The 16,956-nt window shown below is 51.2% G+C and overlaps 1 protein-coding gene across 12 annotated transcripts in view; it reads left to right on the top strand.

The window, feature by feature from the left end:
* The window catches only part of Sema4d (sema domain, immunoglobulin domain (Ig), transmembrane domain (TM) and short cytoplasmic domain, (semaphorin) 4D), a 108,150-nt gene that overhangs the window by 28,355 nt on the left and 62,839 nt on the right, over positions 1-16,956 (top strand). For 6 of the 12 annotated variants that reach the window (NM_001378324.1, NM_001378321.1, NM_001378317.1 and 3 more), the window contains exon 2: positions 2,004-2,072. The gene's annotated coding sequence lies outside the window, so the exon portion shown is untranslated. Of the gene's footprint in view, positions 1-2,003; positions 2,073-8,640; positions 8,768-16,513; positions 16,644-16,956 lie in introns of those variants that run through there. The other 6 variants (NM_001378322.1, NM_001378318.1, NM_001378323.1 and 3 more) reach the window with 2 other exon arrangements.

Genomic DNA, 16,956 nt, shown 5'->3' with positions numbered 1-16,956 from the left:
TACACACACACATATATATGTGCATGTACAGGTTGATTGCTCCCTTTTAGTGGACTGTGGCATGTATCTGCTGGAGGATGCAAGGTAAAAATGTCACTAGCAGAGAGGTGACCAAGTTGTCTTCTGACTCCCAGACTGAAGCCGTGGTGTGAGAGCCTGTGGCTGTTTCCCTGACTGTCTCCTGACACTCATTCACGCTCTCCAGTCAGGCATTCCTGAAGCTGGAGCTTCAGAAAGTCCCAGTCTGGCCATCAATGTCCAGCCCTAATTCTCTCTTGGGCTGCTCGACGTCCACACAGGGTGACTGCCTTCTTCCTTACAGCTGCCTAGAATACTGACATTTGGATAAACTGTCACTTGCTCTGGTCACCTGCTGGTCCTGGAGGCTGTTTTCCTGACTTTGGTGTGATGCAGAGAATGTCCTTTGACACATCTTTTGTGTCTGAGTGGGAAGCGGTCTTGGTCATTTTCTGTTGTGTTAACTGGGTAATTTACGAAGAAGAGTGCTTTATCCGGCTTACAGTTTGAAGTTAGGATATCCAGAGGTGGGGTGCTAGCATCCATTGGGCATCTTTTGATGTTTGGGTATCATGGCAAGGGCATCACACAGTGAGACAGATCGAGCATTCGAGGCATGGGTTTCTTCCTCTTCTTTAAAGCTACTAATGTTATCATGGAGGCCAAATCCTCATGACCTCATCTAATTACCTTGCAAAAGCCCCACCTCCAAATACCGGCAGTGCAGGAATACAGAGATTCAGTGTCACCCTCTTAATACTGGAACAGTAGGGCTGCCAAATTTCAACACAGGGATCTGGGAGGTACTCTTTCAGTAGCAGGATATATGGCAGGAACTTCCCGACTGTGTTGGGAGGTCTCTGGGCCATCCCCATCCCTGGCCCTGGTGATCCCTGTCCACCTAGAAGTGGTAATGACACCTTGTTTATTCCTCATGTAGTTAATGACACCAAACTGTCAACATCTCTGATTTGCCCTCTACAGTTTTATGCTCTGGTTAGGGGCTGTGCAGGTTCCAGGAGACCTTATGAAAGGTGGCCCTGGCATTTTCTGCCTGCTGTTTCTGTGTCTTTTGTGTATTGCATAGTAAAACCTTTCCTGCTTTGATTTTTTTTCTTTTTTTTTAAGCCCACAAGTTCGAGTAGTCTTGGTTTCATCCCTCCCTATCCTCTGCTTAAAATGGTTGACTGTGTGCTAACACTGGCCTTTCTTAACGTGTGGTTCTAGTTCAGGGCATGCATTGGAAATGTGCTAAAATGTCATTCTTTTTTAAAGCTTTTTTAAATGTTTCCTTGTTTGTGCATCACAACATGCATGTGGAAGTCAGAGGACAGCTTGTGAGAGTCAGTTTTCTCTTCCCATTTGTGGGTCCCAGGAATCAAACTCAGAATGTCATGGGGGGGGGGGGCGGGTGGGGAGGGAGGGAGGAAGCACCTTTACTCACTGAGTCATCTCCTTGACCTAAAATGCCATTTTGTATTTATCTATTTACTTGCTTATTTATTTAATGTTTATGGGTACACTGTCACTGTCTTTAGACACACCAGAAGAGGGCATCGGATGCCATTACAGATGGTTGTGAGCCACCATGTGGATGCTGGGAATTGACCTTAGGACCTCTGGAAGAGTAGTCAGTGCTCTTAACCTCTGAGCCATTTCTCCAGCCTCAAAATGTTATCTTTCACAGCCTGCCCCACTCCACACACGCTGATTCTCCTAGTTTGCGCTGGGGACACTCTGCTGCTCTGCTTCCTGGCTAGCTCTGAGAAAATAAGTCAGGGCGGGGCAGACACTGCCAGCACCTTCCTGTTCTTGGTGGCAGTTGCCCTGTGTGGTTCACCTGGCAGATGTGCTGATGTGCCGCACATGACAGCAGACTGCTCTCTTGGGCAGTACTGTTCCTGAGTCTCATGCGCATATGTTAGTGTGTGCGTGTCTGATTCACTTGGGTTCTGCTCATCCCCCCTTTCCAATTCTTGTTTCAGACCCTGGTAACACCACAGGAACACAGCCAAGTCCTGAATACCGACATGTCTGACAGTGCTGATCCCTAGGTGAGTAACCAAATCCACTGCCAAGGAAGATTCCTTGGGAGGTGGCCCCATGAGTCAGCAGTCCGTCTGGTCTATAGCTGGCCCCGTGGTGCGATTAGAGAACCTAGAAAAGCCTGTCTGGGTGAGGGATGGGGGCATTGAAGGTTCCGCGTGGATGGAGGGAGAATGGCTGCCAGCAAGATGCTTCTGGGTAAAGCATATTGAGATGGTGAATTGCTCACTTTTCTGTTGAATTCCCAACAACAGCAACTTAAGGAAGGAGGGAAGGGTTCATTCTGGCTCAGTTTAGGACAAAGCCTGCAGGGGCAGGTGGACAGCAGGAGCTTGAGACCTCGGATCTGGCCACATCTGCAGTGCAGAAGCCGAGGGAAACAATGTTGCACTTCAGCTGGCCTTCTCTTTATTCAGCCGGGAACCCCACCCCACAGGATAGAACAACCCATACTCAGGGCTGGTCTTTCAGCCTCAGTTGAACCTCTCTGGAAACATCCTCACAGACATACCCACCAGTGCGTGCTTCCGTAGGACTCTAAATCCCATCTGTTGACAAGGGAAATTTACCATCAAAACACCTGAGTCAGCACCAGCTTCCGGGCAAGACAGGAGGGAGCTGGGGTTGAGTCCTGGCATGAGTTATCTACCCTTATACTGCTCCACCTAAAAAAATCCCCTGGGATTTCAGGAGCATGCACTGCGTCTCTGAAGGTAGCCTGTCTCCCTCCCGAGAGAGCTTCCTTGCTTCTCTCCAGTGCTCCCAGCTACTGTGTGACCATGGAGTATTTAAGTCTGTGGAGATGACATGCCAGCCCTTCATGGACACTCACTACACTAGTGTGACTGGACTGGTGAACAGGCTGTTGTATATGGGCCCTGTTGCAAGGGCAGTAGCTATGCCATCCCGTCTCAGTAGCTCCCGGAGAGTATTGGTACTCTTTTTGACATGTGTGAGGAGGAAACTCCATATGGTGAAGGCAGCATCCCCAGCCATTTTCTCAGGAGTGTCTCCAGCTTTGTCTGTGACCTCCTCCCTACCAATTCGAGTCTCCTGTCACTGCTTGCCCCATCCCAGGTCCCCCAAGTGCCTGCCACTTCCTGGCTGACCAAATCATGGATGCGGAGCAGCCAGTCAAACCCCACATCTTCCTCCACAGCAGGGGCCTAGAGGCTCTGACTGAAGGTTTATAGGAACACACCTGCATTCAGTGGGCTTTCTTAACGTGGCTTTTGTCTCCCGCCATATCTCAAGTGTCTGAGTCTTGTCTGGAAGCCCCATTCGTTGGGTTGGCCGGCTGTTAGCACAGCACTTGGGCTTGTGGCTCGGAGGCTTGTCCAAGCGTCTGCTTTCACATCATGGATATAGTCGAGCCCTTATCTGCTGTTCCACTGTGTGCATGTTTGTTCCCTGAAATCAACAAGGAGAAAGAACACAGCACAGTGAAGCATTTGAAAACAGGACAGAGGGCTTACACTAGCACAGCTTAGTCCTATCGCTAACTGTTCTCGAAATCTCAGTGTGTCTAATTTTTAGAAAGGAATTTGCCCTGGGTTTCTGTGTGCTTGAAAAAGCATGGAGCACCCTCCACGCTGTCTGTCACCCCACAGAGGTCTTGGAGGGCAGCTCCCCGGAGGATAAGGGGGGCTGCCATAGTTTGCATATAAAAGACTGCCTAGAAAGGAGATACTTAGGAATATTAAGCTGTATTTTGTAGGGTTTGCATCGAGGTGGAAGCTAAAATAAATTTTCAGGATCTTTCCCAGCGTGAAGTGGCCCATGCGAGCAGCTTTGCCTTCAGTGGGTCCTCAGAGTGGGGACAAAGCAGGCATTGTCCTTACTGTTGCCCCTGGGGGCCCCGTCTCTATGACGCCATGGTAGAAATCTAGCCAAGAATCCAAGAGTGGCCTCTGGGAGAAGCTGGTGTGTCCAGGCAGGGAAGGCTGCAGCCAGAAGGTTCTGGGAGGCCTGGCTAACAAGCTTTGGGGGGTGCTTGGGTGTCCCTAGGATCCCTCAGTATTCTGTTAGGAATTCTGAGCATACGACAGGGCAGATATCAGGATTAGGGACAGGCCTTGCTTGGTGGCAGGTTACAAAGTAAACCCCACCTGCAGTTCTGTCCTTAGAGCCATGCTCTTGCCTGTGTATGTGGTAAGGGGACACACAGAGTATGGAGGTAAAGAGGTTTGAGTCTTCCTGCACTTTTGAAGCTGCCCAAGCTTTACAATTCTGTCTTTTCTGTGCTCCGGCTAGTTCCCCCACAGTTCTGTAGCTTTCTTGTGTTTTGTTTGTTTTATTTTGTTTTTAAGACAGGGTCTCACTATGTAGCCCTGTCGGTCCTAGAACTCACTGTGTAGACCAGGCTGGCCTTGAACTCACAGACCCGCCTGCCTCTGCCTCTTGAGTGCTGGGATTAAAGATGTGAGCCACTATGCTTGGCTTCATCTTTTCTTGTTTTGTTTTTAAGATGTGTTTAATTATGAGTTTGTATCTGTATGTGTGTATGCTACATGTGCGCAAGTGCCCAAGGAGGTCAGAAGAAGGTATTGGATCCTCTGGACCTGGATTTACAGGTGGCTGTGGGCAGCCTGCTGTGGGTGCTGGGAACTGGAGTCCAGTTCTCTACAAGAGCAAGAAGTATTCCTAATCTCTGAGCCAGCTGTCTATAACCTCAGCGCCAGCCATTAGGCCTTACCAAGCCCATTGTGTGTATGCTGCAGCACTGCCCAGGTGTGCCCAGCCCTGGAGTAGGCTTAGCTGAGTGTACCTGTCCCCTAAGTGTGCCCACCCCTGAGTGTACCTGGTACTCAAGCGTGCTACCCTCAAGTGTGCTCAACTGCCTCAGGACTGACAAGTTTTATATAGGGGGGATACCTTATTTTTAGTCAGTGTCTAAAATATAAGCTTTGAGCTGGGCTACTGTAGATTTAATTAAATGACAGTAAAACGGGAGATAAGTACTTCCATATGTTTCATGGGAGGGTCTCTCTGGTCCTTTGAGGCTCTGACCTGGAATAATGCCCAGGCCCAAGGAATGATGCCTCGAGCATCAGGGATCCAGTACATGCAGAGCCAAAAGCTCCGAGACCCATTAATATTCAGAACTCTCACCTCTGTAACATCAGCCAGACACTAGGACCACAGGGTAGATCACCAGCAGGCATTGTAGGAGAAGTGTCCAAGATGGCGGGTCCTCTGGTGTCTCAGAAGTGACAGAAGATGATGCAGTTTAGTGCTGTCCAGCCTCTTCAAGCACAGAGGGGCCAGCCCTGACTTAGGCCTTGGCCACAGCAAAGTATCCATTTATAGTGACTGGAAGCCTCCATGCCCTCAGCACACTTGGAGGCAGACATTGATATTAGCAGCCCCATATGGGACATAGTGCTCTCCTGGGCTTTGTACCTATACCACTCAGTTTCACAAATGAGTACTATGCCTGGCCCAGGTGCAGGAGTGTGTCTGTTTAAAGCCAACGCCTGCTTTGAAGATTCAGCACCCAGAAGGCTTTGCACAATGCTCCGTTCTGAAGTGTATTGAGTACATGTTAGAAGGGTGTATTGGGCATATTTGTGTACTGGATTAAATGAGATAGATCATATGAAGTACTTACTCTGCTACCCTGGCCATCCATGCCATCCGTGGTGTGTGTCATCTGCTGTGTGTGTCGAGTAGCATGGTTCTGGAGTGCTGTGGCTGCCTGGGGTTGGAGTTTGCGCCCATCCCTCTGGGGTGGGGCAAGTGGATAAGTACTATTATTACTGTTTGTAAGGACAGCTCCTAAGCAGCTTTCTGTAGGGAACTGTGAGGATCACCATGGAGACCATTTTTCTCTTGAGGCACCAGCCCTGCCCTGCCTCAGTGAGACCTCGATTACCACTGAAGGCTCAGCATTGTGCAGGCTTACTTTGTCTTTGTTTTCTTTTTTGTTTTTGTTTTTGTTTTTTTATTTTTTGTTTGTTTTGTTTTTGTTTTTTTGAGACAGGGTTTCTCTGTATAGCCCTGGCTGTCCTGGATCTCACTTTGTAGACCAGGCTGGCCTAGAGCTCAGAAATCCACCTGCCTCTGCCTCCCAAGTGCTGGGATTAAAGGCATGCGCCACCACGCCCGGCTTGTCTTTGTTTTCTATTGGGGTAAAGATATAGTTAGTGTACATAGGCTGGTGAGATGGCTCAATGGTTAAGAATACCAGCCGCTCTTCCTGAGGTCCTGGGTTCAAGTCCCAGCAACCACATGGTGGCTCACAACTATCTGTAATGGGATCCAATGCTCTCTCTGGCAAGTAGGTGGCATGTAGGTTGCAAGTAGGCATGCATGCAGACAGAGCATGCCTACATTAAAAAAATATACAGTGTACTTGTTTGTAGCTAATCTTCCACATCATGGTTGTGTCCTGAATGCAGTGGTGGCTTGCTTGGCCTGCATGTCAGTGTTCATGTGAGCCTATGCCTTTGTGGGAGGAGAGCCACCTACCTCATAAATACCTGTCCCCTACCCAATACCACGTGACTTGCTTTGAGTGGCCTGAGTGGAGGGGCCGAGGCCTGTGCAGCTGGGACCCAGCACAGCTCTAGGAAAAGACCTTAGGCACTCCCACATCTGGCCAGGCTATTAATATCCCACAAAGGGCTCCTTTCTCCCTGTGGACAGCCTGCGTGTGGTGATGCTGTCATGCACGTGAGCGGAGCCTATGAAGCGAGCCTTGCGGTGAGTGGCTTTCTAGAGGCACCGTTGAGTTCCTAGCTACCAGCCTGGGCCTCACAGATTTCTGCCAGCCAGAAATGGATGTGGATGCTGGCTCCCAGAGGACAGGTGGAACTGTGGGCCCGAAGGTGGTCTGCTGTACAGAGGCTGGCCCTTCCCAGCTATTTTCTATTCACACAACTGTAGAAGAGTTCTCTGTAGCAAGAGGACTTAAGCAAGCAGCAAACATTAAACTGCTGGGGGAAGACAGACCCCAGGTGGGATCGCTAAGGTCAAGTGGGAAGAGACGGTATATGGGTGCATGGAGAGATCTGACATCATATTTAAAAGGACGGGCCGTTAGGACACAGGCTATGTGTCTCCTCTCTTGTGGTCTTCCTATGCAGAGCTGGTCCCACAGGAATACCCCCTAGCTGAGCCCTTCTGAGTATCCTCTGAGCTGGACATAAGGGTTGGGACTTGGATGAGAAGCCCACCCCAAATAAACTGTGTCTGCTGTCTTCCTCCTCCCGATGTTGCCTCATGTTTAGAAGTTGCGGCCATCATGATCCTAGATGGTGCGTGTTTTCCTGAACCAGGGGGACTGCTCGTTTGTGCAGATAATGCAGACCCCTGAGAACACTATAGACTGATATCTTCTCTTCCTCTGGGTGGTGCAGGCAACATATGGGAGGCACACCAGACTCCGAGACCCACACTCAGCCATTGTGTGTCTTTGCTCTTATGGCTTTCTGCAGATGGATTGTATAACTCTCCTGACCCTAGTGTGTGAATAGCTCTTGTGAGTGTGAGCAGATTAAAGGTCTTTTAATGGGGAGCTCATTTGGGCTTATCTGGGAGGACCTGAATGCAGCAACAGGCACACTTTTAGGAGAAGGAGAGAGAGACAGAGAGAGAGACACACACACACATAGAGAAAGAGACAGAGAGACCGGGGGGGGGTGGGGGGTGGGGGGGGGGAGGGCGGCGTTCGGTGAGACATTGCTCTGAATGACTGGAAGGTATTCTGACTTGTGTGTGTGTGTGTGTGTGTGTGTGTGTTGTCCGCACCAGGACATGGTTTTGCCATACAGTCTTGTGGAGGTCTAACTGAAGACTCAGAGTAGGTCAGAGCCTTTGCCTTGCATCTTAATGAAACAGGGTCTCATTTACTTGTTTGTTTCCTTTGTGTGTGCCACACTCTAACCTCTGATCTTCTGAGGCTCCTCCTATATCCTCCTCCCATCTGATTGGAGGAGAATTGGGGTTACAGATAGATACTACTATATTTGGCTTTATTTGGGTTCTGGGGACTCAAACCCAGGTCTTCTTGCTGGCGTAGTGAGCACTTTATCCACTGAGCCATCTCCCCAGCCCTCGATGGGGCTCTGATGAGATCTAAAGACTAAGACAGAAGGCCTTCCCTTGGTGGTCCTTAGTAGGAAGAAATGCCTGCAGGTTATCTGGAATCTAAGAGGTCTTCAGTTGCAGATTATAGATCAAAGGCTTCTTAGTCTCAGGGGCCAGGTCAGTTCTGCTCTTCAAAGAACCTGGGGTGCCAAGAGCCCCATAAGCTAGGACCCTTTGTAGCCACCGCACCCAGGGAGAGCCTGGATATAATTTTTTGGGGTCTGTGGAGGCAGCAGGGTCCTTGACTTTGGCCCAGTGACATTGACATAAGGCTTCCATCCTCTAGAGATATGGGAGTCAGTTCCTGTTGTTTTAAGCCTCTGGGCTTTAGTAATTGGTGAGAACAGCTACAGGGAAACAGGAAGTCAGGATAAACAGCGCTGCCACAGATACCCTCAGCTGCAGCAGAGCTGTCTGTCATTCAGAGGCCTTGACCTCAGGGTGGGGCACTGCTGGGTCACAGGGTGTGTGGCTCTTGGCTTTGGTAGAACTTGCTGGCCTAGTTTTGGAAAGGATCTTGGTAGGGGATCCCGCTCTCAGTTCCCTCCCTCTGCAGTGGCAAGTGTCTGCTGGAGATCGATGCTGTGGTCACATTGCCTGTCCCTGAGCCCTGGTGAGCAGTTCCAGCCTGGCTGTACTCTTTACTACCACTTCTGTTGGGTTGTCTGCTCCTCTTGCTCATCAGCAGGGGCTGAGTGTTCCAGATCTTTCTGCTTTAAAACACTGATTCCCAATTCTTCATTTTTTCTACGTGTGGAGGTGGGGAGCGGGGATACATGCCCCAAGGCACATTTGTGGAGCTCAGAGGACAGCTTAAGAGAGTCCGTTCTCTCCTATATGTGGACTCATTCTGGAGACGGAACTCGCTCTGCCGCCTTGCCTGGCTAAGCCTCTAGCTGCTTCCCAACTCTGTCTTTTGCTGGCTGCTTTTAATAGAGTCTCATTTGTCAGCCAGATGAAACGTGTACGTACGTGCTTGGGTCTTTTTCTTTGCTCTTAAGCTTTGTGGTGGCGGTGTTAAGACACAGTGGCTGTGCTGGAGTTTTATTCTGTGAGTCTGAATTGCCTTGCATGGGTTAAGGGAAGGCTTTGGGGGTGAGTTAGAGCACATATGTGGGGGTGGGGGTAACAACCAAAAATTATTAACAGAGCTTGGTAGACACCTTTACCCACAAAACCATCTCTGGCCCTAAAAGGTGTTTTAGAAGGAGGATGGAGTCCAGTCTTGGGTCCTTGCAGTGTGTTGGCACCAGGCGACAACCATTCATGTTTGGTTTTGATCCATGACTTGAACGTCAGCTCAGCGGCCTCTCACGTGTTCTTCATAAGAGGACATTCCACTGCTCCCCGGTGGCCTGGTGGCCTTTTCCCATCCTGAGTCACTTTGGTGACAGTTGTGTGGAGTGTGCTGACAGCAATGAAGGAGTCCCCGCTCTGTGCCCTCCCTGCACAGTGAGGAGAGGAGATCCCTCTAATGTGTGTGGGATGACACATGTTCCCTCTGTAGAGGATACACAGTAGCTGTGCTGAAGGGGCTCTGCGAGGAAGACCAGGAAGAGAGGGAGAGCACACAGAGAAAGTAACTCTGTGTTACCAGTGGATTCTAGAAGCCCATAAAACTAAAACTGAGGGACTGGAGAGATGGCTCAGCGGTTAAGAGCACTAACTGCTCTTCCAGAGGTCCTGAGTTTAAATCCCAGCAACCACATGGTGGCTCACAACCATCTGTAATGAGATCTGATGCCCTCTTCTGGTGTGTCTGAAGCTCAGTTAGAGGAATGCTTACCTAGCATGTTGGAAGAAGCCCTGGGCTTGATCTCCAGCACTGCATAACACTAGGCATGATGGGACACACCTGTAATCTCTGGAGGCTCGGGAGTTCAGAGTCAGTTCTTAGCTACACGCTGGTTTGAGGCCGGGCTGGGCTCAGTGAGATCCTGTTTCAAAAACAAACAGAAACAACAAAAAGCCCAACTATGAAATTAGTGAAGTCAGAGTGTGAGCCTGCGGGCACCACAGTTGTTCTGTGCCCATGTCCATGTGTTAGGATGTGTGTCGCCATGTCCCAGGTTTGTGTGCCTGACCTTGAATTTCCGGCCTGGGTCTTCCTGAGTATTGCCCCTAGATGGTGCCTGCTGCTCTGGTGTGCTGTCCCCCATGGCTTCTGAAAACTCTCTGTGTGGCTGAGCTTGCTAGGCCCCGCCACTGCTGGGAGCAGGATGAGGTCAGGCCTGTGTTTCCCAGTATGTGACCCGGCCACACCCAAGCTGTGGGTGGAGGTATGGAGTGTTGCAGGTGCCTGACCCCACACAGGATTAACACCCTGCCTTCCCCCCACCCCCATCTGCAAGTTAGGTGTGGGATGAGGTCGGCCACAGTGCCACTGGGCCGGGTCTATCTAACCATTTGCTGGTCCCCGGCACGCCGGTCCTTCTCAGGCAGCAGCTGCTGGCCCGGCTGCTTCATGGTGGCAGTGATATTGCTAGACCCTGGCTCTCCCTGGTTGCAGGGATGAACACCATCTTCCCGACGCCCAGCATTCTGCAGGAACAGCAGCTGTGGCATTGCTTTGAGGTCAGTGAGAAAGATGGATGACACACGTCTAAGGAGCAGGTAGACTGAGGGTCAGGGCTTAGGGGAAGATGGATGTAGGAATGAGCCCTGGATTTGGGGGGTGGGGGGAGGCAGATGAACAGAGTGTCTGGATGTGCCAGCAAGACTCTAAGCGTCTAGTGGGTGTCAGGGCATTTCCTTCAGCTCCTCCACAGCCTGGGACACAGACTCCCATCTCTTTCCAGGGCTTCTCATTTTGTGGGGTTTGCCCTGGGGCAGGAGGTGGGGGTTCACGCTCCAGCTGTTACCTGGCAAGTCTGACCAGGAAGTGGTGGGGAGTTTCCCAGCAGGCTGCAGGTGGGCCTTCTAGACTGTGAGTCTTGGTCTGGGGTAAGCAGCTTCCTGGGGGTAGGGGAAGTGACTGGGCAGGTGATGTGTGGGCCTGCCTGCCTGCCTGCCTGCCTGCCTGCCTGCTCTTCTGATTCTGGGTCTTGGGTTTTTGTGGGCTTAGGCCTTTTCCTGCATGCTGGGGTCTATTGAACGGCTGTCTCTTCAAGCTTCCCCTGAGCAGCAGGTGGGGAGTTGGCCTCCGCTATACTCTTTATTTCTTTAATGACTTTCTGATCCCCTCCTGCTGAGCATCTGAGCTCTGTGATGCTGTTGCTGTCTCCTCTTGGTTTCCACATTCTTTTTGTGCTCCTGTGATATAAGGGACCAGCTCCACACCATGCCTGCAGAGGTGCTTGAGTTGAGTCAGGCAGGAAAACCATCAAGGCGAGGCTAAGGTGCTGCACCCCTTCCCTTGCTAGGCCTTCATGGTTGTCCAAGCCCCTCCTATTGCTCTACCTACTGGCCTTGCCACAGGCAGTTGGACAACAGAGTCTCTTGGGTCTGAGAGTGTGGCCTGAGCCCTGGAAAGAGAGGACACTGGGTATTAGGGTTGGGAGGGGACACACTTACAGCCTCCCTCACAGACTTGCTGGGTGTTGATCCACACACCATGCTGTGTGGGATGCTGGTGTGCTAAAGACATAATGGCACTCAGAGAAGCTTTTTGAAGTGGCTGGGGGTGGGGGGGCTGAGAGGGGCTATCAGTCCTGTTTTAGGCGTCCCTGTGCCGCTGCTGTGACTGGTCTCATGATCACTGCAGAGAAGACGGGACACACGGCCCTTCCTCCAGTCGCCTGCCTGTCTGTCATCGACAGTGACCGCTCCCTGTCCTTTTCATCTGAGACTGACATTTAATAGATCAGAAGCAAAGCGATCCAGCTGCTGTTGGGAGCAGGAATGAGGGGCAGGCAGCTGAGCAGCCCAGCCCCAGTCCTAAAAGAAGCCAGTATTGTCCAGTGCTCTGCTGGTGCAGGCTGGGAGTGGGGGTTGGAGCCCTGAGGAGGAGCTGCCAGGCAGGGGGATGGGTCCTCTGCCCTCTCTTTCCTGTTCTTGGGAACATCCAACATGTCACTTGGATATGACCTGCCATACACCTCAGCCTAGGCCTGGCTTTTACAGTCATCCGTCATGTCTAGAGGTCAGGCCCTGCAGAGCCGTCACCAATCACCAGTGTTGTCTGCTGTGCAGAATTGCAGCGGGCCCGCTGGCATGAAGGAGAACACTCCCTACTGAGTCCTGCATGTGTGGCGGGAGAGGGGCCTGTCCGCCGATACGCTGATGGGGTTTAGGGCATTTCTTTCAGCATGGTGGCATGTGGGGTGGTTGGACCAGTGCCTTACAGGCGTTGACTGGGAGCTGAGGAAGCAGTTTGCCGTGGGAGGTGGCTGCTGTTCTTAGAAGGCTGTACTGTTGTGAGTGGCGAAAGCAGGCTGCTGATCGGGGAGACAACTTTTGGAAGCTTGCACACAGCAAGCAAATCTCCACACTGCTTTGTCACTGGGGGAAAACAGTATCAGAATAGAGAACTCCCAGAGTCATTGTGGGCTGGCTGACCCCTGTTGGCTCAGGTCTTCAACTCAGGATTGACCCAAGCCAGCTCAACCTCCAGCATCCAAATAGGACTGACTATCTCTTGTTTCACCCAGGCACACATCTTACCCCCCACCCCAGGCGTGTTTCCGTGTCTCACCCCCTGCTTGATTCCACATGGGTAACTCTGGTCCCCTGCTGGCATTTGGTGAACTGCCCAAGCGCAGCAGGTACCCATATGTGCAGGTGGGTGTGAGCAGGTTCTGCACATGATACTGGGGAGCTGGCATGGAAAACTCCTTTTTTTCAGATCATTTCCCCACCCCCACCCCCACACCCCACACCCCACATCTCCCACTCCATCCCCGACAGCCTGGTGGCTTTACAAGGAGAAGGCCAGACTGAGAGAGTTGAGGTGAAGAGAAACAAACAGATGTGAGTATTTATGCATATAAGCGGGTGTGCGTGCATGCCCTGTCATGTATGTAGAGGCCAGAGTATATATAGCCTTATGTCGGGTCTCAACCTTTCACGGGAGACAGATCAGGCAGCCAACTGTGCTGCTGTAAGGTACAGAGCTGAGATTATAATCTCAAGGTGATGTTCCGTCGTTTATCTTTTTATTACGTGTGTGTGTGTGTGTGTGTGTGTGTGTGTGTGTGTGTGTGTATGTGTGTGTGTTTGGTGTGTGTGTTTGTTCATATGGAAGCTAAAGGCTAGTTTTGGCCAGTGAATTCCTGAGATCCACCTGTCTCCATCTCCTGACCGCTGGGGCTATATGCATATGTCACCTGTTTGACTCGTTTACGTGAGTGCTGGGGACCCCAACTTGGGTCTTCTTGCTTGTGCAGCAAAGTCTTCTACAAAATGAGCTATCTCCTGAGTCCCGATATTTTAGGCATTGTTATGCATACACTGAAGAAGAATGGAGAGAGAGATATGTGGAGAGACTTGTGCAGAGCAAGGCACAGGGGATAATAGAGGGAGGTTTCCTGTCAGCCGTCTGGGGGCCTCGTGTTCTCCTCAGAAATTCTGAGCAGTTGATGGATTGACAGTCCCAAGCCCTCATGTGTTGGAGCCTGTGTATGGGCAGTCTCTGGCGAGTAGCTGTGGGTCTGAGAGCTAGAAGATTTTTGCTCCTGACTCTGGTGGCCAGAGGTGTGTGGTTGAAGGTGCTCAAGTTGTAAGTGCATTCCTCTAGGCTTTAGCTGCCAGTGCTGGCACTGGGCAGATAGTATAACCCTCCGCTCTTAGCAATGGTGTGTGGCAGCAGCAGTCATTGCAAGCCAGCGTCCTAACTCTGAATGAAACCTAGGGTGTCTCTAGGTCTTGGTAGCTCTTGCAAGTCTGTGGCCAAGGCTCTCCGCTGGGTGTGGTGGCCCACACATTATCCCACCATACACTCAAGAGTTAGAGGCAGGTGATCTCTGTGAGTTTGCGGCCAGCCTGATCTACATAGAGTTCCATGTCAGGCAGAACTAAGCAGTAAGACCCTGTCTCAAACCAGCTTTCAGAGCTTTACCGTCCTTGTCTTCTTTGTCACTGGCCACTAACCCTGCAGCCAGAGAGAGAGAGACAGAGACACAGAGAGAGACAGACAGAATGACTGACTGGCTCTTAGAGTCTCAGTCTGGTGTGTGTATTCATGCATACAAGCGGGTATACGTGCATGCCATGTCATGTATGTAGAGGCAGGGGTACAGCCTTGTGTCGGGTCTCACCTTTCACTTTGTTTGAGACAGGGTTTCTGTTGTTTGTTTCTGCGTACCGGAGGCTAACTGGTCAGTGACTTTACTAGGGATTAACCTGTCTCTGCCTCCCATTTCACTGTAGGAGTTCTGGGATTACATTCTGTAGGTTCTGAGGCTATGAATGCAAGCCCTCATATTTTGCACACCGAGTCGCCATCTCCCAACCCCTTCCGCCGCCATCTTGGTGTTCCGGCTGCTGCTGGTGGCTTCGCCACCGACACAGCTGTTGCTGCTCCGTTGTGTTCTCCCTTGGTGCCCCTGGCTCAGCCCCCTCTGTCTATGATGAGAATCTGAAGTAGGCTAAGGTCACTGAAGGAGGCTTTCATTAGGGCTAAAGTTACAACACCAGAGTAAGGGGTCTCCTGACTAACTTGAGAAGTGAGCCAGTCAGCCTGGTCACATGGCTAGGAGGTGTGTGCCAATTTTGACACAACCCCTCATACACATGAAAGATTGTGTTTGCTCCAGTGATAGGCCTTCTGGGCAGGTGTGCTCTCTCTCGTCCAAGTGAAACTATCTGCTTGATAAGCTGGGTATTGTTCGGGCTTGTGATGCTCTGGAGGGCTACATTCCCAGGCTGGTGCAGGCTCTATCTGGAATGGTTGTGACTGAAACATGCTGTTTCCAGTCCTGGTTACAGTGGTCTTCTGCAGCTGCTGGAGTGTCTTCAGGGTGACTTAGAAGTGTTCAGAATAGCCTGGCTGTCTGTCATGAGGGCAACCTAGCTGTTTCTTGGGCCTGTGGTGTGGTTCCCTGTTCATCGCCTGTCAAAGGCCTACTCCTAGCAGTTTTAATCAATTCCAGACTGAATCCGAAGGATGTTTACAGTAAAGGCTCGGGGAGAGCCCAACCCAGATCTCAAAATTTTAGTAGCATTTAACGGTGCTTAATATAGTGTACCCAGTTATGCAGAGTGGAGCCTAACTTTTCCTCTCCAGTTCATCGGGGAGAGAGCTGGGTCCCCTGATCTGGAATGGGGAGAGAGGCGGGTCCCCTGATCTGGGATGCGGAGAGAGGCAGGTCCCCTGATCTGGAATGAGAAACCAACATAACCACAGGCTTGTCCTTGGTGGGTGTGCCAGCTAGCTAGTGGCAACATCTGTGTCTCTGATGAGGGTGACTTAAGGAGCCACACACCGATGTAAGATGTATTATGTGACATGCTTTTGGACTAAACAGGATGAGTTAATGCTTGTGAGTGGCGCCAAAATGGGGGGCAGGGGGGGTCACGCGGTGAGCCTGGTTGTGGGCCAGCCGGTTTTCATTTGGCTACAGCTCGTACAGTAGATTCTTCGCTAGTCTTTTTTTTTTTTTTTTTCTTTTTAGGTTTTGTTTTGTTCTAAGAAAAACACACACAATTTTGAAAATAGACACCCACTCTTGCTTTTTAAGGTAAACAGATTGCTGCATGGTATCCTGGGGTCTGCCGAGCTAGATAGTCTGAGTTCTGCATATTCGGGCACTTGGGTGGGACTTACAGGTGTTGGGAGACATGGGACTCTGTGCTAGTAAGGAAAAGCCTTCAAGGTTTTTTTGTTTTGTTTTGTTTATGTTAAGCCACTAATCTCAGAAGAAATACTCTGTGGGTGAGTTGTTCTCTGAACATTACTGCTGAGGTCTGGCCCAGGGTCCTATCGGGCCATGTAAAGGAAACCTGTCTGTTTCTATGGAGGGTTTCCTCGGCCCCACACTCCAATGGCTAGGGGTCCGGGAAGTTTTAAGGCTTTGGGTGACTGATAAAACTGTGTCCCCTGGGACAAGAAGGTGGCCCTTGGCTGTGCCTGGTGGACAGTGGCCTGCATAGCATGGGTCCTGGGCAGGGTGGTCTCCTCTCCTCAGGTCTAATCCCCGGCCTCTAAGGCAGCCTTTCTCCTTGAGTAGCTCGCCCCACATCCCTGAATCAGCCTATATAGGAAAACAATCAGGCCCACATTGTAGAACAGCCCTGCTATTTACAGGACAGAGAATGGGGACAGGCTTGTCCCACGACCTGCAGAAAAGGCTCACCACAGAGCCTTGTCTCCCTGTTGAAGGGTGCCTTGTTGTAGCAAGAGTGGACCCAGCCCCCTGCAGCACGTCCCCCCTCACCCCATCCCAGACTGTACCCCCAACTCATGACAGAGACCCTATGGTCAAGACAGACATCTCAGCCGGGCAGAGGCCCCACTTGAAGGTAGAGTGGCTGGACCAGAAAAGTCCTGAGGGCCGAGGTGCAAGCTAGCAGCCAGGAAGACAGAGCAGGGCTGGGAGTCCAGCTGCAGAAAGGTATGCCGGGCTAAGGTTGGGGCCAGGTGTTCTCGCTTGCCTTTGCAGATGGCTCAGGGCTAAGTGGGATATTCTGAAAGTGCGCCTTCCAGGAGTGCAGGTGGCTGGATCCCAGGAATGGAGAAAAAGGTACTTAGGTGGAGGGGGGAGGGTCGGTCTGAGCATGTGGCTGTCCTATACCTTGAAGGCAGTAGGCATGGCCCAGCTACAGAGCCAATCCCTAACTCCCCGGTTGGTCCGTACTACCCGGCCTGGGGTTAACTCTGGGTCCTTCCCGTAGGTGGCTGGTTGGTATGTATCCACACGCTGATGC

This window comes from Mus musculus, chromosome 13 (genome assembly GCF_000001635.26).
Source record: "Mus musculus strain C57BL/6J chromosome 13, GRCm38.p6 C57BL/6J".
NCBI classification, from domain to species: Eukaryota; Metazoa; Chordata; class Mammalia; order Rodentia; family Muridae; genus Mus; species Mus musculus.
This window is presented reverse-complemented; position numbering and strand designations above follow the sequence as displayed.